This window comes from Gymnogyps californianus, chromosome Z (genome assembly GCF_018139145.2).
Source record: "Gymnogyps californianus isolate 813 chromosome Z, ASM1813914v2, whole genome shotgun sequence".
NCBI classification, from domain to species: domain Eukaryota; kingdom Metazoa; phylum Chordata; class Aves; order Accipitriformes; family Cathartidae; genus Gymnogyps; species Gymnogyps californianus.
The window spans coordinates 77,167,107-77,189,248 of NC_059500.1; positions in this window are offsets into that span (position 1 = coordinate 77,167,107).

The following is a 22,142-nucleotide window of genomic DNA, read 5'->3' on the forward strand; positions in this document are numbered from 1 at the left end:
AATCTGTCAGTTAATATTAATGTGGTCATTCGCTAGTAAGTTGTAATAACATGATGCACATGGGACTTGCTACACTGACCTTTTTGGTGGAAGTGATTCATTAAATGGTCACTCATTTAGACAGCAGTAACTATTTGCACAGCTATTAACATTTTAGAACTTAACTAGGTATTTATTGCTTTCAAAAAGAAATTTTTTACCAAGGTTAGCTGAAGACCAGATTTTTCATTATTCAATAAAGGAAAGAATTTGAAATTCAGGAACATCAATTACAAAGGGGTGGGACATTTTGTATGAAATGTCTAACTTTAGATTAGTCTAAATGGCTGAGCTATTATCTGTGTGCTTTTGAGCCCATGGCTACAAATCATTGCTTTCGCTGTCGAAGGCTAAAACAAAATGTTTCTTTCTCTCCTGGGCTGTTTTTTCCTCCTTCATTCCCACACCATTTAAAGAGTACAGAGAAAGCATGGAAAGTGGTGAGAGCTGTTAAATCACTAATAATATACTCCTAAACCAAGAGCCATCAACTTCAATAGGTACCTGCTTCTGTCACCAGGTTTACTGACTTCTGCTAATCTGGGTTTAAATTTTGCACAAAACCAGAGTCAAATATAGATACAGAATTTCCAATAGGAACACACTGATTTTATCAAAATTGTAACGTAAAGTAATTTTCCTTGATGTCCTGATGGGTGCCAGGCACCTTTTCTTTCAATTTGCTTTCAAAGCTTCTCAGAAGTGTCCCAGAGGTCTGGTAGAAACTCAGAGCTAGCAGATATCCACACTCATCTTTTGTTCTTTCTCTGCTCCCTTGGCTTTCTGGCCATAGGTCAGTGCACTGGGGTTGTTAACTCCCATCTCCGCTCATTTAAACAGAGGTGGAACTCCCTCTGCCATAGACTGGTGGGATAGTCTCTCTATTTTGTGATTTTTTTTTAAAGTTGAGTGAAACAGTGAAGATATTTTGGTCTTAAATTGTGTGGGAGAGTCCCTGGTGAATGCAGCAAGAGTTCAGTCTGGCCACTGATCAAGTGGAATTATGTACATGAATGTGGGGGAATAGCAACCTACTTTCTCTTTCATTTAATGATTTTTTGTTCCACATTTGTAGATATGTGATCACAGGTCAGTCACAAAGTACAGTGGCCCTTTCAGCCTTGTATGGCACAAGCTTATACATATTTTTATTTTCTTTTGTTTTAAGTTTCAATTGTAGCCAGTAATTTAATAATCTTGAGATGTGAAATAAGAACCTAGAAACATAGCATCACCATTAAATCAGCAACAGTATCCTTCCAGCAGAGTGGCACCTTTTCAAATTTCCCAATGCACTGCCTCCGGAGATGGTGTGATGAGGCATGCCATACATGACCAGCCATGAAATATTAAAAGTGATCATAGGAGTGACTAGATTGTTCAGCTGAACAGTTACAGCCAGTCTGGTTAGCAAGGGATCCTTCTTTGGTTCCCAATGAACTGGTAAAGGGCTTACATTTTTGCAAACCTCTCCAGTGTCTCCTCTGTTTGCAAAAAGCACTTGCATTAAAGCAAATCTAGGAAAACACAACTCCACTGGGAAGCAGAGCAGCCATGCAAAATCATTATCCTAACAGCCCTAAACACTCCAAACTAGACTGTTGTTTCATAACATGTTGATCACAGCAAGGCTGAGTGGCATGTGCATGTGCTGTAGATATATGGTACATTTGCTTATAAATGAAGTGGGGAAAACAGTCAGGGGAAAATAAGCTGTTAGCTTGGCCCATGGGAGAGCAGAGTTCAAGTTCTGATTTAACCACACAAACATCCGCAGACTAGTGTGACAGTTTACTATCTCATGCCTCACTTTGCTTTTGCAAAATGAGTGTGATATAGTCCCCTTTTCATAGCATTATTATAAGGAGAAAACAAACCTTTTTGTTAGCTTTCATTCACCGTAAGGCACTTAGTGATGTGCAAACATATAGATTGACACTTTGACCTGAAAACAACTTTAAATGACTAAGCCTCAATTATTTAATATATATAAAAGGATTCAAAACTATGGTAACAGACAGCCCACAAATTAGTTGTATTATTATGCCAACACAAAAGAAAATAATAATTAGGAATTAAAATAAATACTATACAGCTCTTGCATAAGACAAACTTCACTATATGAAATCTTCAGTGTTTTCACAACTCTTGCTTTGCCTTCCTTTTTTTAGTATTTAGCAACATTATTTCATGAGTACTTTACACTATGTTCAGTATTAATGGCATAATTAGCTGTGGAAAATATTTAGTTGTCGCCTTGTATTTATTTATGTTCCTGGGATCATGTAAAGTTCTGCTACATTAAAATTTAATTTGAAAGAAAAAGAATTTTATTCATTTTTCAGTGTAATGACCATTTCTGCTTGGCTTATATGAATGATAAAATATTGTTTGAACACACTTTTCCATTTGTTTTCCAGGCATTTATGTAAACTCCTAAAGAAAACACTGCAATGCTTTGTTGGCTGACTGTTTGACAAAAGAATTGTAGACACATACTTTATTCTCAGCATCTTGTCAGGAAATGTTCACAATCCTATCCATTATTTAGCACTTAATTTGTTAATCGATTGATCGATTGATTTGGGGATATTTTACACTGGGATTAACATGCGCACGCACAAAAATCTTGTCTCTATGGTAAATTCAGGAAAATTGTATCAGAATGTAAAATGTTCTGGTGTTTACAGATGTAGATTGAATCTGTCATGGGTTGGCAACCACTGAAAATAATTCATTGCTTGGAACATAAATATTTTGGATCAAATCTCAAAACTCATTTGATTTGGTGTGATTATTCCTTCCATGTTCAAAAGAATGTGGGGCCATTCTATGGGAAGGAAAACTGTATTTATTACATCATTTCTTCTGAAGAAATTATTTCCTGGTCTAGAAACAAAAGAAAGCTACTGTCAATCTCTGAAACCCAATGTTCTTCAATGCCATGGTGTTTAAGGACCTCAGACCTTTTCACCACATTTCTCCTCACAACACTGTGCTAATGCTCTAGAAACTCTTTTAATTGATAATTGCCAGAAGCTGTACATACGTATTCCTTGTATGGAGTTCATCTCAGACAGGGCTGTATTCTGAGGCTTAGTTCTTGGTGACAGTATTACTTTAAGCAACTCCCACTTTCCCCCCCTTTCCCTGAGTTGTACCAGGATGACTGTTTGTGAGACTACATGGTTGCTCATGATAATGGGGCAGGTGGACCTTTGGTAAGATGGAATATGAGTGCTGTTACAATCCCTAACTGATGGATACTATGGCCTCTCTGTGACCCAGAATTTACAGACCCGCAAGTCCCCAGCCTCAGCTCTTAGTGATTTAAGCTCACTGCTCTTCCTATTGTACTGCTGAGTCTCATTCAAAAGTTAGTTTGGGTAATATGGAGAAACTCAGTGGAGCTGCTGCGGTCCCCTTTGAGTCACAGTCTGGATATATCCCATCCAATGCATTCAACAGTGTGGTTCCAGGTCTGTAATACCGGAGACGTGGGACCATGTAATTCGCTCAGTGCTCTTCTGTGCTACTTATCCCTTAAACTTGTAGCATTTTGACATTTGTGCCACCGGGGTTCTAAAGGAGTATTCAAAATAAAATTATTTTTGACTAAGCTTCAGCTTGAGTAAACTGCTTCCATACAGAGCAAAATAACAATGTTTATCTGACCAAAAAGCCTTTATGCAGCTTTTGAACTTATGCAATGACAAGTACTAAGAAGGATGTTAAATGGGGCAATTGCTTACCTCCGTATTTTATCCATGTGCTTTCTTCACTTATTGCTTTTGATAATATTCCAGTTTTGTGTTCCATGTTCCCCTTTGTGTTGAACATGTGATTGTGCACAAAGGCAAAGACTCTCTTTTCGGTGAATAGAGCAAAAGAAAGAAGGAGCTATTGTAAAACTGGGATGAAATCCAGCCATGATGGGCCAAGTTCTGTGATCAGATGTGCTTGTAGGTCTCCAACTGCCTTTCACTGTGTTCTGCACATAAGCATCCAAGAATGGAGCAGAGTCTCTCATATTTGGATTTTTCAGTGGAGCAGGTTGTACACTGAGAATACTGGGACATGGACCAATGCGGGAGGCAATCCAGAGTCTAAGAAAACTGCCACTGTGCTAACTGAACTGCCTGAATTAAATCCCAAACACCTCAGCATCAGATGCTCAAGTGATTTCCACTTCCATTTGAATGTGTTCCAGATTTACCATGAGGTTTACCTTTTGGTTTTGGAAGCCCTCTTTCTCCTGTTGATTTGACTGTGGTAAAACAACTTGCATACACACAAACATATGCAAGTAAAAGGAAAAGAAACGGGCAGGGAGAAGGGAGGGGTGGCGGGGACCAACAACTTGTTTATCAGATTCAAGTTGAACCATCTGTTGTTAATGATTAGATCTTCAGCTTCCAATTTTCATTTGAATGTTATTGCTCTTTTCTAGCTGGGTACCAAAACGTCACTTACCACTGCACGCAGGATTCTAAATAAGAGACTATTTAGATTGGAAATCTGTTGGAGGAGGAAATTATGTTCCCTATTATACAGCAAAATACCTTTTCTAACACTGACACTTTCTGGCATTGTGTTGTTGACTTTTTAGGGAAGGAGACTCAAGGTCTGAGGCTGAAAAATGTATTCACTGGTGGTGCAAATTACATTTGGGCTAGAGGGGGTTTGGTGAATGTCAGGGGTCCAGGTTTTAACCTCAGGCATAGTGGTGTAAAACAAGAAAAAATTGTAGCCATCAAGTATCTATTCCAGATCTACAGCAAAGGGATGGGACTCAGCATCTGATCGTGGAAGTTTAAGATGGTGCTTGCTATACCACACTGCTAGAAGATATATTTTAAAATAGAAATAACATATCTTGCACCTGCTTACACTTTTGTTACTTGTTTTCACCCCTCCTAATTCCTTTTGTAAATATAGCAACACAATAGCATCTCTCAGGCTGGAACCTGGCTGGATGCTTGCTCTGGTGGGGAGAGTAGGAACAAATAAAACCAAATGTACCTAAATCTCAGACTTTTATTCTCCATTTATAAACCTGTGAATGGCTACCACAGCTACTCCACAGACAGTAAAAGTAATGCTATTTTTTTTAATAAAAAAAGCCAATGTCACTGCACTTATATAATCTATTACTAGAACAATTAGTTTTCTTATACCATAGTCTTTACATTCCTGACATTTCTGAAAGGCAAATATATGCTATTAATTCTATTTAAAAAGAAAAAAATCACAGAAGAATGTTTCTTAACACCATTTCTCAGTTTGTAGCCCCTCTTTCTTTGATTGCCTACAAGCAATTAAAAGATGGTCCATGAAATTAGTTCAAAGATTTAAAATTAAAATAAAAAGCATGAATACATATATGCACAAAGGCAGACAAAAAAAACCCCAAAAAACCCAAATCAATGAAATAAAGAACAGTACAAAGTCTAGCCTCCTTGTGAATTGATTGTGTATAAAAATCATAGTGACAGCCCTGCACAAGATGATCTATGGTTTTTTTGTTTGTTTTTGTTTTTTCCAAGACAGGTTAGGTGGTCTTTTTGGCTTAAAATTTTTCTTAACCAAGTGACAAGATGACTTATCAAAGGACACCCATAGCAGAGAATCCCAAAGTATTATTTGGGTACTGAAAAATCCTGCAACAATATGAGGCACTTCCTCGTCTTTTTAAGTTGAAAATGAGAAAAATCTAGAAGTATCATTCTCTAAAGCACCTATGTGACTTCTGTATACACACATAAATCACATAGTTACTTTGGAGTCTACATCCCACTGGGATCCTAAATGCTTATATGATTTATGAAAATAGGACGTATGAGGCTGTGTTACTTAGGTAATTTAGAAAAAAATTGCTCCTAAAGGAAGAGCTGATCTGGTTGGTTTTTGCAGTTACTTTGTTTGCTTTGCAATCATATTTTACTTATGGAATCTTTGTGCTCTTATGCTTGCAGGCTGTGACAGAGCTTTAATTTGCTATTTTTCACAGCTTGCATTCAGCATATAGAATTTGTTCTATTGATTGCAGGTAATTAAATTGTATTTGTTTGTTTTCATCACTAATGTGGTTCATGTGAGAGTCTGTCCCACAATCTCTGTGGTAAATATAATAGTGTTTTATCTATGCTGTACCTCAGTTTTAGCATCAAATAGGACAGAGAGCACTTGGACAAGTTGGTGGTTTGCACTAAAAAAGGTGAAATACTTGTACTACCATGTTGAAAAGCTGAACCATTTATATTCTACTCCTTTTAACATCCCTTGGAAAAAGAATAAGATGTAGTAATTTATTGTTGAATCAAATGCATTTTCTGTATCTTGTGTGTGGCAAGAAGAGACGTATCACTGCAAACTGATTTAAGTGCTGTGTGTATGTTAAAGCAATGCTATGCAAACCTGAGAAATGCAAATCCTTATGGTTTCTGTGCAACAGAAGTAACATAAAGATTAGAAGTATGACTGATATGCAGCTAGATAATAGACTAATGAACAGAATGTTTGCAGTCCATCAAAAGAATAAAAAAGGTCTATGAATGTCATCTATGATATTGTACATTGAACACTGTGTAGTCCTGGAAGTATATAAATACAGTACTTAAAAATATGCATCTTGAACTGAAAATGTCATATTGGTAACAACCGGGGCTTGAGTCCTCTTTAATGTATGAACACAGTAAATAACCCATTAAAAAGCAAACAATGGGTAGGTATACAGTATAAGAATGATATTTAACAGGAGGATCCATGATGTGGTGTACAAAGAACTGATTAAATGAACAGGAAGGCAGTCATACCATGTGGTCTCTAGATTCAGGTACTTAGAAAGTGTTATTTGGCTACGGCTTCACAAGAATACCTGATGGTATTCTGCACTTGCCCTCAGCTGGACAAGAGTGCGCTAGTCTAGTCTCTGCAAGAGTGAGTCTGAAAACAGAGCCTGGAGCAGTTACCTGTGACTAGCTGCACCATGAAGTGCCATTAACATGTGGAGGTCCCTGGAGAGCTTGAAGACCCAGGTGTCTTGGGAACGATATGTAGATAACATGATCTGTGGAAAAAAACAACATAGCACAAAATTCTGAATTTCCTTGTCTCGTAAGTGTGTAAAAACACCAGCTAAAAATTTCTCTAGTTGTTGGAATGCTTTAAAAAGATCACAACCTGACCGCTGACCTTCATCTGCTGACAGTGGCATTTTGGCTGAAACAATAAAAACACATGTTTTTAATTTTGAAGGACTTGAGCTCAATTTCAATAGATGGTGTGCCCACGAGCACTGCTAGTAGATTAACACTGTGTGGATTGCAAACGAATGAGCAGTATGGTGTTATCTTATCTCCCTGTCCTTTATCTAGAGGATGATTTTAAGGATTTGAGTGTTCAATAAACTGTACCTGTCTTAGATTAAAAGAGATTTTAACAGAGAAACATTGCATTGCTACAGAAGACCTTATTCATGGTTTGGCTAAAACTTTCAGCCCTCAGGGCATGATGCTTGAATGTAAGGGTAATGGTTACCATCATGGCCAGCACACTGGTGCTTCAATTGAGATGGTCTCCAGAATTAAACACATGAGCAGTTCTGTGCTTTGGAGCCAGTACTAAATAGCTGGGGGCTATAACATGCCTGTGTTGTCTGTGAACTGCCAACAACTGTATTGTACAATTGCATTGCATTCTACACATTTCTCTACGCTGAGGTACGCTTCTTGGCTTCAGAACAATAAAGTTTGTTTATAGCTGTGGATTTTGAAAAATCAGGAGATGTATGACCTTGGACTTTGGTATCTTTGGGACCTAGATAGTATTTTTCACCCACTGTTCTTTTCAGTGTAGATGCAAAATAAAGCCATTTGGAGAACTTTGACTGATTTTTCAAATGTTTTCATTTTGGACAGAGAAAAAGAAAAAAAGAGAAAGTGAAAGACATCCCCACTTCCAAATAAAAATGTCTTGCTTGAACATTTTCAAAATGCCTTATGTTTTGGAACAATTTATATTTAGAAGGATATACAAATTTAGAAATATTTTTCTTTACATAAAAAGAAAAAAAAAAGGAGAAATGTTTCACTTAAGATATTATAAAATAAAATCTATGCTTAATCTTTAATTATGATTGCAATGAACTGCAACTGAACGAGGCAAAGTGGCTGAAGCCTATAGCACTGTTCACATCATAACGTTTAAATTGTGTCTGTACAACGTCAAGATTGTCCCTCCAACCCCTGCCCCGCCAAAGGCCAGTAGGCTGGGGATGGGCAAGAGGTTGGGAGGGGACATAGCCAGGACAGCTGACCCAAACTGACCGAAGGGATATTCCCTACCATATAATGTTGTGCTTATCAATAAAAGCTAAGAGAAAGGAGGAGGATGGGATGGGGGGGAGTGGGAGAAGCATTCATTATTAAGGCGTTTGTCTTCCAAAGCAACCACTACACATACTGAGGCCTTACTTCCCAGGAAGTGACTGGACATCACCTGCTGACGGTAAGTAGACAATAAATCTTTTTTTTTTTCTTTCTTTCCACATGGGGCCTTTGCTTTCTTTCATTAAACTGCTTTTATCTCAACCCAGGAGTTTTTAATCTTGTTTTCTCCCCTTGTTCTGCTGAACAGCATTTGTGAGAGAGTGGCTTGGTGGGCATCCAGTGGCCAGCCAAGGTCAACCCATCATGGCATCCTTTCAGGTTTTGAACACTACTATTTCTTTTGTTTGGCCCTCAAGTTCCTGTATTATGAGAAACTCTGAATAATTGTTCCTCTTTTACCTCTTGCTCACTCATCATTCACCACTTATCTTCACAGGTCATAGGAGTCCTTGGGTGACTCTTTCTTGCCTCCCTAAAGCTGTACCCTTCTTCTTGAAGGAATATATATTGTCTTATACAGAATTAGTCCCAAGCCAGGGGCATTCGTTCTCCAAGACAAGTTCCTTGTTGATGAAGGAGAGTGTGAAGGCCTCTAGATTCTAGGTGGTTTAATTACCTACTCATCTAAATATTATTGCACCTACGGACAGTAGATGTATTTTGACTGCATTCTATCACCACTATCAAATTAACTTTGGCAAAAGCCAATTAAGTACTGTAAATTATTCTACTTCAATTAAAAGAAACAGAAATGGTGAAGGACTTTAATATATTAATTTTAATCCGCAGACTTATGAGGCACCAAAAAGAAAAGTTGAGTTCTTTTTTTGTAAGAAATGAGAAATTATCTGGAAGGAATGCAATAAAAAATAAGGATCAGGCTAAGTGTCATTATCATTTTAACTTAATTTGTCAACAGAGTAATATATCTAGCAATATTACTCAGTTGACAAATCAATTACAGTTATAATGAAACTTTATACGATTTTACTTTTATTTAATTAGTTGCATCAATATGTTTTTTTTTAATTTCAGTTGCACATGAATGCATCAAAATATAAATGATGGAATAAGGTTAATTATAAGGCCTCAAAACATACATATTTTAGAAACAAAAAGAAATTTACAGTGCAAAATGTTATAAGTAATGAAAGCTGCAAGATGGTTTGTTAAGCTGGCTAGAGGCCATTTTCATAAACAATAATAATAACAATAACAACAATAATCTATGTCTTTGTGACAAGCTATTTGAATTTTACAGAACGGTGGTGCATTGACCCTGGCTGGACGCCAGGTGCCCACCAAAGCCGCTCTATCACTCCCCCTCCTCAACTGGACAGGGGAGAGAAAATATAATGAAAGGCTCATGGGTCGAGATAAGGACAGGGAGATCACTCACCAATTACTGTCACGGGCAAAACAGACTTGACTTCGGGAAATTAGTTTAATTTATTACTAGTCAAATCAGAGCAGGATAATGAGAAATAAAAACAAATCTTAAAAAACACCTTCCCCCCACCCCTCCCTTCTTCCCGGGCTCAGCTTCACTCCCCATTTTCTCTACCTCCTCTCTGCCAGCAGTGCAGGGGGACAGGGAACGGGGGTTGCAGACAGTTCATCACATGTTGTTTCTGCTGCTCCTTCCTCCACAGGGGGAGGACTCCTCGCACTCTTCCCCTGCTCCAGTGTGGGGTCCCTCCCACGGGAGACAGTCTTCCATGAACTTCTCCAATGTGAGTCCTTCCCACGGGCTACAGTTCTTCACGAACTGCTCCAGCGTGGATCCCTTCCATGGGGTGCAGTCCTTCAGGAACAGACTGCTCCAGCGTGGGTCCCCCGCGGGGTCACAAGTCCTGCCAGCAAACCTGCTCCAGCGTGGCCTCCTCTCTCCATGGGTCCACAGGTCCTGTCAGGAGGCTGCTCCAGCGTGGGCTTCCCACGGGGTCGCAATCTCCTTCAGACATCTGTCGCAGAAACACTAGACAGATAGCGATATATTTTAAAAGTTAATTTTCTTTAATGATACCAGAATGTAACAGTCAAATTGAACAGGATTGTTATGTTGTATTGAGATACAACAGCCAGATTAAACAGGAATATTAGGTCATGACACTGTGACAAACGCAACTTATTTACAGGTTCAGGTTGTCTGTTGGGAACTATCAGTACACGAACTATAACCAAATCTAAGCTTAGAATGATGACTCAAAATGTGCAGTCACTCACAGATAAGGCAAGGCACTCAACCTGCAGGAGTTTCTGTGGGTGGCGTTCCAATCCACAGGGAGAGTCCCCAACTGCAGACCCGCTGCTTCGAGGAGGACTGGCTCAATTTGCCCTCTGGCGGGGCTCCATTTATACCATAGGTTGGATTGGGGCTCATGGTCACATATGGTCAGTGGTCTGGAAACTTTTAACTGAGGGGTTTCACTGGTTGAGGTGGTTTTGACAGGCTCGAGTAGCTGGGGTACGTGACTTGGGGCACTCTGTGTACGTGCCTTCAGTCACCCCACAGCTGGCCGGCTCGACCCCCAAACCGTGGCTTCTAGTTTAACACTTTCCTCTCAGTGATCGAGAAGTTTCAGCCTTTATTGGGGCAGGTGCACCTGCCACAGCATCCACCTGCTCCGGCATGGGGTCCTCCATGGGCTGCAAGTGGATATCTGCTCCACCATGGACCTCCATGGGCTGCAGGGGGACAGCCTGCCTCACCATGGTCTTCATTCACCATGGGCTGCAGGGGAATCTCTGGTTGGGTGCCTGGAGCACCTCCTCCCCCTCCTTCTTCACTGACCTTGGTGTCTGCAGAGTTCTTTCTCTCACATCTTCTCACTCCTCTCAGCCAGCTGCTGTTGCACAATTTTTGGGTTTTTTTCCCCCTTCTTAAATATGCTATCCCAGAGGGGCTCCCACTGTCACTGACGGGCTCAGCCTTGGCCAGCGGCAGGTCGGTCTTGGAGCCGGCGGGCATTGGCTCTATTGGACTTGGGGGAAGCTTCTAGCAGCTTCTCACAGAAGCCACCCCTGTAGCCTCCCCACTACCAAAACCTTGCCTTGCAAACACAATACAAGAACCATCTCAAATAATGGATGTGAAGCTATTCCCTCAGATTTTTTTTCTTCAGATCTCTTTGTTCCCAAGGGTAACACATTTTATTCTCCACAAGGGAATGTGACTCCAACATGAAGATAGTGAGTCATCTAAAAAAGTGTTATCTGGTTCACTGGTGCTAAATACATTTGATGCATTATGCATAGAGGGGGGGAGTGGTAATTTAAGAGAAATTTAGACTATGCTATTTTATGTATTTATTTCTCTTTTTTTTTTTTTAAACACTGTTCAGTAGACATGTTACAATCTTAACAACTGCTGCATCAAGTGATGATTATACTAACATTAAGCTATAGATCACCTCCTTAAACAGACACTGGGAATTACATTTCTGTGGTGCTACACAGAGCTTTTAAAGTAGGCTGTTGCAATTATGCCACACAATTACCTAAGTGGCCCTGATTCAGGAACGTATTAAACATGCTTAAAATTAAATTAAAATGAAGCTTGTGCTTAAATACTTTCCTACATGAAGAAGGTGTCCTAATTTTTTCTGTTAGGTAGGAAATTGCTGTGTTAAATCAATAGGTATTTTATTCAGGTGTTCACTGTCATCTCCAGGAACCCTGCACTGAAGCCCCAGACAGATGGCATCCATTTCAGCTAAAACCCAAACAGGCATCACTATGTTCCCATCATTACAGCTTTTTCTCTTGCAGTCTGTGATGTAGCACAGGGCACATGGATGGAGATGCATGTTTGGTTGTGGGGAGTGGAGGCAGTGGCCAGCAGTGTGATTTTCACACATTAAAACTTCTCAAAATGTCTCTTCTCAAAGTTAGACTGGACAGATCCTGGGCAGAGAAGATGGATATTTATTTATTCTTTAATAGCTCCCAGGGGACCTGTGTTTAGTTCCTTCCTCGTTTGGAGTGGATTCAAGTCCACATTTCTCACCCCTAAATAAAGGACTTTAATCACGATGGTGATGGCCATTTAATAAGGGGAGAGCATGGTTCTTATTCTTCTGAACATAAAAGAATTTAAATTTGTTGGACTGACAACAGAGAAAGAGGGAGAGTCACAAAAGCTCCAAAACCTAAAACTGCAATTCGTTGCTCAGTGAGTATGGCACTTTCTTGGCTTCTCTTCCCTCTTGTAAATATTATTTCATGTAGAAGTCATACATTGCCTAGAGCTCAAGTTTACCCTTCTTCCAACTAAGTGTCCTAACACTGATAGCAGAAATTCATATTGAGTCTCACTCTCTGGCATTTCATTCTCAGGTGCTTGACTCTACCTCTCTGTCTTGTGGAAGCCCCATCTAAATGAGGACTGGGGAATAGAAAACTAAATTTACAAAACCTAAATATGCTTGCTGGTCTGCCAGAACCACTGTCATGGTTTAACCCCAGCCGGCAACTAAGCACCACGCAGCAGCTCACTCTCTCCTCCCCCACCCCAGTGGGATGGGGAGGAGAATCAGGAAAAAGTAAAACTCGTGGGTTGAGACAAGAGCAGTTTAATAATTGAAATAAAATAAAATATAATGATAATAATTATAATAATAATAATTGTAATGAAAAAGAAGATAACAAAAAGAGAGAGAAATAAAACCCAAGAAAGACAAGTGATGCACAATGCTCACCACCCACTGACCGATGCCCAGCCAGTCCCCGAGCAGTAATCAGCCTCTGCCGGCCAACTCCTCCCAGTTTATATACTGAGCATGATGTTCCATGGTATGGAATACCCCTTTGGCTAGTTCAGGTCAGCTGCCCTGGCCATGCTCCCTCCCAGCTTCTTGCACACCTGCTTGCTGGCAGAGCATGGGAAACTGAAAAGTCCTTGGCTTAGGATAAGCACTACTTAGCAACAACTAAACCATCAGCGTGTTATCAACATTATTCTCACAGTAAATCCAAACCATAGCACTGTGCCTGTTACTAGGAAGAAAATTAACTCTATCCCAGCCGAAACCAGGACAATATCCACCCCTTATTCTATACCATTTACATCATGTCCAGGTCCCACACTTTCTAATTCATCCCAATTAATCACCACCACCTTTCCTGTCTCTTGGACAACCACCTGTACTGGGGAGATGGAAAGCACAGCTGTGTGCAAAGTGCTCCTAATGAAAAAAAAAAAAAGAAATGAAAAGTTTTTGCTTCATCTCACTGCAGGCCTGCCTGGGATAATGTGTGCCACTGGACAGCTCTGGGGTAGCATTGTGTTCCCCAGGAGAGAAGGGAGTGAGCAGGTATGTCCACAATGCCGTGCAAAGTGGAGCAGAGATACAATTTCAGACCACCAAAGGTGTAATGGCTGCACAGCTGAGCACCTTCTGATTAACTGGTCATGGTACCATGCTGGTGCACTGTGATGAAGTGGGTGTAGTGATTTCAGTTCCGGAATTAAGTCCTGGGAATCATTGTTTGTGATTCCACTTGTGGATCCCGCTTGCTATTCCTGTCCCTTGTTTTCAGTTTTCCATGTGGTAAATGAATAATTAATTACAGCAATGATAATATTCCCCTTGTATCAGTCATTAGGCTGTAGAGAATAACCTCTTATCTCAGCCTTTTATTATCAAGAAGGATTTTTTCCCATACAAGTCAGTGGCTATTTATACTACTCTACTCCTCAGATATTTTTAAAGGCTGGACTTCACGTCCTCTCCTGCAGAGAGTTCTTAAGGTCTGCTTCTGCACTGACAAGAGGATTTAAAGAAGTGAAGGAACCAGGCCATACCACAGCAGTCAATTTAAGTGCCTGGACCATCAAAGAACACAATGTGAAGTCTGTGCAATGTTTTTGCAGGTACAAATTTGCCATTCGCAGAGTCAGTACTTCACTAAAGTTGTAATGCACAAGTGAATTCTTGTTGCTTTTGCTGACTCTCTTCTGGAGTGTTTCCTTTCGCCACTTTCTCACAAAGATTGCAGTCTTAATGTCCCCTTGGGAATAGTCAGGAAGAGACGTAACAGGTCAGATATATCTGATATCTCAGGGGGAAAAAAGGAAAAAAAAAAGAAAGAAGAAAAAAAAAGTCCTTGTTTCTCTTGGGCATTTTGGTTTTCTGACATAATTTTTGAAAATGATAAAAACCAAAAGTTTGGGAGATAAGATACAGATTTGAAATTATAGATATGTGACAAGAAAAGGAAAGCAATATACTGAATTTTTACCTATACATTGAGCACTGAAGATCCTCTCTGTCTACAGACATAACAGTAGATAGCTTTCTTCTTTCAGAGTTTTTGAGGAACATTGGAGATTGATCGTGGGAACTGTTTCAGTCCTTAAGGATGGACTTTGTACAGATACTAGTATAATCTGAGAGCATAGTAGTCACAAAATTGTTTGTTTTCTGTAATAATAAAAGTGTTTCCATTTCTACCATTTCCTAATTGTTAGAATTATTAAATGCAAATAAACATGTTCTTCCCCTCCCTTCTTTTCTCTTCCTTTCTTTTCTCTTCCTTTTTATTCTTCACTTACTTCTTTCCCCTTTATACTTTATCACTCAGAAAGAAAAATGTGTATCTAGAAAAGCACTTGGTATATAAAACCCCCCAAAATAAGGCATTTTTACGTTCAAAAAAGTTTTCAGTGTTGTTCAAGTTCATTACTCTGAACTATTTGTGCAAAAGCTCTGCAAGCTATGTAATAAAAATCTTTTAAAATGAAACTTCAAGATTTTTTCATTTGTAATGAACTTGTAGGTACATTGAACAGGTAAAGTATATTTTAGAAGGTATATTGAACAGGCAGGTGTATTTGTTTGCTTATATATAAATTCAAAGGTGAAGGAGAGGCTATTCAGATGCTATTATTTTTCTCATCTCTCAATTGCAATACCTGTTTTAAGTCAAAGCAGTTGCTCTGAAATCAAATGGCTATGAGTCAATGGGAATTCAGGAAAACTGAAGTGATATCTTGGCAAAGGTGACACTGTGTATATACATAGACCTGGCTCCTGGAAATACTTTTAGGTCCTTTAATTTCTTATTCATGACTAGCTTCATCAGTTCCAAATGAGCTGACCTCACATGCCCAAAATTAGACAAAGCCAATTTAAGTTTAAACTCAGAGGGGGGGAAAAATTGTGAGCAGGAGTAAAATGTGCAGATGTTTTTTAAAATAGATTTTAAGAGTGCATTTTGATAGCCAGAGAAGAGGCTATATTTACAAGTGGATTCATATCCACTAGTGCAGCTTTCCTTTGAAACAGCAAAACACACTGAGTTGAAAACTATCCTGATGGTAATCGTAACAGACTGATATGTGTTACAAGGAAACTTTTTTCTCTAAATTGTGTTGTGGTTCTAAAAAGTCTTTGTAGTACAATTCTTTGTGAATGTCTCCACAATACAAACTCTGACATCTCTTGTGAAAAATGAGTGTGTCTTTGTTGCCACTTTTGATGGAAATCTCGGGAATGGATGAAGCTAGGAAAGTGAACACAAAGATGAAAGACAGGGTTCAGGACCTTGCTCTACTCCTCTGGATCCTCTTTCTCATCTAGAGCATTAATGAGAAAGTTTTATTCTTCGGATATAATTACTTAACTTGCTGTAGAGGTCCACAAAAATAAGAGATAAGCAGATCCCTATATTATACTTACTTCTGTGGGTATTGAAACCCTTCCCACAACTGTCACTGACACAGACACTGAGAAATTGTGCATTGCCACAGCACCCAGGGTTCAGATCCTGCTAGCCTTAGTCTTTTCTGCAGTCCACACTTTCCTAGAAGTTTTGTTGGAGGCAAGCTCTTGATATGACCCAGAATCTTATAAAATAAGATTTAAAAAATCACACACCACGTCCAGCTTTTTCCCCCTCTTTGTTCTCAGCTTCTCCCCCCCCATCCCATCACGTCTCCAAATGCCTCTTCACCTCAGCGAGATTTTGACATTTGGGAAAAACTCACTTTAAAAAAAAAAAAAGGATAAAACAGTTTGGCACAAGGGAGCTGCAGCTCTTCAGTTCCCATTAGAATTTCTGAAACGACAATAGCTGAAAGGTTAGGGCAAAACCTATTAGAAAAGAAAAGTTGAGGTAAATCAGGTGAGCTCATCGAAGAAAATAGGGAAAGATTGGTTCCCTTTTGGGATTAGGTCTAATTAAGGTGAGCAAGCAGCTGTGCCTGTTTGGAATAACAATTGTGCTAGCATGTCACTTTTTTTCTGCTTAGTTGAAATTTATATAGTTTGGGAATGGTGGATGTAAGAAAATTAGAGCTCATTTAGAATCTGTTGAAAGGACACTGTGCCTTCATTATTAGTTTTGCATCTGAATTTTCCTGGGGCTGTCCTCTCACTGTTATAGGTAATGGATTTTTCCCCAGATGTAATTGGATGAGTTTAATTTTTTCTTTCATTACCTGTCTAGAAGCCCTCTGCCCCTATTTCCCTTTGTGTTTTATTAGGACTGTAACCCCTATTTAAATAAAGGCTTTGATTGTGATTATATATGTTCAATCAGCACTTTCTGATTGAATAGTTCTGGTCACACAACGCTCTTGCCTAGCATTTTTTACTAATTACATTTTAGCCATGGTTGTGTACTGTAGAACTTAAAACAGTGTTTGTTTTATACCTTTAAACTGTCTAAAAGTTTGTATCTCCCATGGGCCAAAGTATTTACAGCAAATGTAGGCATTTTCTGGTACTAACGTATATGAGCTGAGCTATAGGTCATTCTACCAGGTTACAGTAGTTGCCCACTAAAAAGATGTAGCACTCATTACATCCTCTCCAGAGTCTTTGGATATATAAATGAAGTCGGCTACTTTTTTAAAGTCTTCTGTAGTTTTGATTTTCAGAGCTTTTTTGCGGGTTTTGGGTTTTGTTTTGGTTTTTTGTTTGTTTGGGGTTTTTTTTCAGTTTCAAGATATATTTTTTTCCATTTACATGTTTTAAAATTACTATTACTGTGTAAAAACATGTTGAGTTTTCTGCTGTCGGAAATGACCGTACAGGAACTGATTTTTTTCTTACAAATATCTGATTTATTCTGATGTTATTCTGGTATTCTTACACCACAGAAGTTACACTAAGGTGAGGAAGGAATTCCGTTTTAGGCTTCTAGGTTTTACAAAGCTCATTGGGAACAGAATGCCTTCCTGTAAATCCTCCTCAGTGTCTTTAGCTCCTTTAATTAGTATAAGAGACCTAATGAAAATTTTTGATTACCATTGTTAGACCCAATTCAGAAGTGTAACTTTGGAAATCTAAAGACCTACCTCTTTCCAGCCTCATACATTAATACATTAATTATATTTCTTTCCATGGTGTTTAAAGTACCATGCCAGGTTAAGACTGCTTGAGTTAACAGCACTCAGCTGGAGACTTTGGGGCAATTTATACCTCTTTAAAGTGAACGCAGGGTGGGTTGAACACATGACCAAATCAAAATGGTAGTGCTTGATATCATTCTGCATTACCCTTTTATACCTCTCAGGAAAAGTGATTACACAAAGCTGCAAAAAATCCGTATCTAGTCTGACACAACTTGCAGATGCTCCTTACACTGCATCTCCACGTCTATAGCTAAAGCTAAAGAATCTGGCTCAGGATTTAACAATGGAGAATGTATCAGAAAATCCCAGTTTTTCTTGTAACTGGGAAAGGGACCACTTAGGTCTAGATCTCTAGTCTAAATTAAACAAAGCTATCACCAGCTGTGGGATACATCAACCTCATACTAGCTTATAGAATCTGCTTTTTCAGGGTATCAGTGGTTAGAGATATTGAATGGACACTTTATTATCTATATATTTCCAGCATTATTTTGCTATCTGCAGATGCAATTCGAGCAGATCTATTTGGTATTTCAGCTTTGAAACATTTTCATCCATCACATTATTACAAAATGACTAAACAGTGGGTGGTTATAAGAGATCACTATTGGAAGAAGCTTACAGATTGCTTTTATTACCATCCTATTGTGCATACAAACAGCTTGTATCCCTCCATACATATTTATATAACTTAGATGCTTTAGAGTTCTTTTATCCCAAATAATTTCAACACCACAGAAAATCTACTTCAAAACCAATAGACAGCCTTAATGTAAAATAATAATAATAATAGAACCCTGTACTTATAAATAAATAAAAAAATAGATAGATAAGTAAAACTAAGTTTCTCACCTTAAGAATGCATTAGTTTTACTGCATTTCTTTGGAGAATTGTCATCAGGCATAACATGATGAATTCACAACAACTGTCAAACTTCTTAGTTTCAGAGCTTAAAAGGCAAAGTATCAAGGATTTTACTGGCAAAACAAATGCTGCTTCTAAAAACAGGAGGATGAGAAGTCTTGAGCACATAGTGAAACATGATGTTAAATCATCGACTTGCAAGATTCCCAAGAAATAAGTCTTAGAAATTCTTGTGTCCACTTTACCAGTTTGCTTTTCTCCACCCATTTTGCTCCTTGATTGTCCCTACTGCATACTTAGTGTCTCCAGTTCTCACTAAACTAATTGTTCTCTTTGGTGATGATTCTTAGGTCTGGTCTTTAGGAATAATATAGACACAAACTAGTTCCTAACAGCCCAGGAGCAAACTTTTTCCTTGGCATAGATCACAAAGGCAATACAGAGCTGAGCATTCACTATCAAAGAACAGAGCAAGGGAAGAGAGTAATATAAAGGTCAGATAATTTGCAAAAAGAAGGTAGAGGTGACCTCAGAATGAGCAGCTGTATGAGCCAAATGCGGATTTCATACCATCCAGGCCAAGATGTGTCTGCTAATAGTTTGTACAGCGCATTTACAAAAGCTTCATTGTTTCTGAAAACAGAATATGTGAAGATGGTATTTAGGAGAATAATTTCAAAAGAAAATATACTGAAGTTAAATAGAAGTTTTATTAGTGATTCCTATGGAGCATAATGATATTAATAACAAGAACTTTTGAAAATTGCAGCAAGAAATTCTGATACTAACAACAGATTTCTTGCTGGCATCTTCCCCTTTCAAAGTATTTTCATAGTTTTAATATTAATATAAATTGAGAAATACTGGTGTCTTGTATATCCGACATACATATTGCAGGCATTCATGTTTTGTTTTCATTCAAAAATACTGAAAATAACCAATGAATTTTTACATGATATTATTATTGTAAACAGCTTTGTGGACATCTAAGTAAAAGCTGTAATGAAGTTACATCAAACAAGCAAATAATGAATTTTTAATTTTATTTTATCGAAGATGGATTTTCACAATTCTTTTTTTCTGTCCTCACATTGAAAACAGCATCTGCTACTAAGCATGAGCTTCAGTTAAAAGTGAAATGAAAAATAAAAGACAAATGGTTTTCTCAGGGGAATTGAAACTAAAGTATATATCTTTTTTCATATTGTTATTTTTTTCAAAATCAAAAGAATAACTGTTGGTTGGGTTTTTTTTTCCTCAGCTATTCTTTTTTTGTATTGTGTTTTTAAGGAATTGCTTCCCAAAAGTTCCAAATCTCACATGGCAGAGACAGTAATATTTTCTTTTTGCCTTTTGAAGCATATTCTAAATATTATTTTTAGCTTATTTTGTTGGTTACATCTCTTAGTAGCTAATAACGGCATTGATATAATATTTTCAGTGCAAAGGATTCCAGACTTCAGTGCTTAATGCAAATGGAGCCTGTTTTGTAGAAGGAATTAACAAATTTACTCATTACCAAGTTCTCCATGGAATTATAGCCACCAATGGATAGCTAAAATTAGGGCAGTTATCTAACCTAAGTCTGTAACATTTTATACTATAAGGAAATTATCCTCCACCCTCCAATAAGCCTTTTGGGGGAAATTTAACTTTAGAAGAATATAATTACTAGGGATATGCAAATAATGGATTTTGTCATGAATATTCATTCAAATAGAAAGCAATCTCTGTCATTATTTTGTGATCTCTTATGACAAACAGTCATGAGTTCTTGTTTTGTGACATTAACACTTCCAAAACTGAAAATGTATTGTATAGAGTTTATTTATTGCACTACCATGTTATTTTTCTGTTCTTCACTGAGCAACTCACACAAGTAGTCAGGCTTCATATCCAAGTTCTCAAGCACTCAGTAAAGTCATATCACTTTTACATTATTTTTAGGTTAAAACTTTGATGATACAGATGCTTTATGATCTTCTACAATATTTTGCAGGTGTACTGTAATTGTTGATGGCCATTACTACAGTTTCTGATTAAAAAAAAAAAGGATACCTATTCCTCATTGATAACGTTCACCCAAGGGAAATGGATATATAAATATCTTTTATTTCATCCTTTGGGAGGACATCTGCTGTTAATGGAGATCTAGTCAATGCAGACTCTAGGATATTTAGCTGAAAAACTGCAGAGGCTTGACTTAGGTGCCTTTATAGTCAACCAGATCTATTTGACAGGCCCTTGAATTTTTTCCTGCGGATGTTGCTCCAGTTTGGCTTAGGTGTTGTGTGGGTGTCATGTTCCAGGTCAACATTGCTATCTTTGGATAGGTTGGCTTCGGACACCTAAGTATGGGCAACTAAACTGAGCCCCATGACCTGACCTGAGTGCCTCTTTGTCCTCCCCTAATGCTGAAGAAAATGCAGGATATTGCAGTATATTGCCTGTGGGCAGGAGTCTGCTAATCAGACGAGTACAGGCAAATCAAACTCTTTTTTTTTGAGATATCCATGCTGTATCTTTAGTAATTGAACATTCATTTAATAAAAAAAAAGAAATTTTGAGTATTCTTCAAGTTTAGAGAATTTAACCTGACTAGTAACACATTCTAAGGAGTTGACTTAAGCAATGGATAACTGGACATTTTAAATTATGATACACTATTTCCGTAAAAGTTAAGCACTATGCAAAAAAGAATTCAGTATTCAGGTATCCTGGGTTCGGCTAGGACAGAGTTAATTTTCTTCCTAGTAGCTGGTATAGTGCTGTGTTTTGGATTTAGTAGGAAAATAATGTTGATAACACACTGATGTTTTTAGTTGTTGTTAAGTAGTGTTTATACTAAGTCAAGGATTTCTCAGCTTCTCGTGCCCAGCCAGCAAGAAGGCTGGAGGGGCACAAGAAGCTGGGAGGGGACACAGCCAGGACAGCTGACCCAAACTGGCCAAAGAGCTATTCCATACCATATGACATCATGCCCAGTATATAAACTGGGGAGAGTTAACTGGGAGGGGGGATCGTGGCTCGGGAGCTCACTGGGCATCGGTCAGCGGGTGGTGAGCAATTGCATTGTGCATTGTGCATCACTAGTGGTTTTTTTTTCTTTTGTTGTTGTTTGGTTGGTTTTTTCCCTTCCTCCCCCCCCCTTTTTGTTATATTCCTTTTCATTACTATTATTATTATTGTATTTCATTATTACTATTGTTAGTATTATATTTTACTTTAGTTATTAAATTGTTCTTATCTCAGCCCACGAGTTTTACTTTTTTTTTCCCCTCTTTCCTCCTCCTCACCCCACTGGGAGGGGGAAGGGGGAAGCGGCTGCGTGGTGCTTAGTTGCTGGCTGGGGTTAAACCACGACATCAGGGAAGTAAAAGGAAAGAAGCAAAAAAGAGATTGCTGCAGCACTATGGTTAAAAATGTCAGCTGAAAGAAGATGGACCTGGAAGATGCCTGTTTTGCATGAAGTTGGCCAATTGTCCAG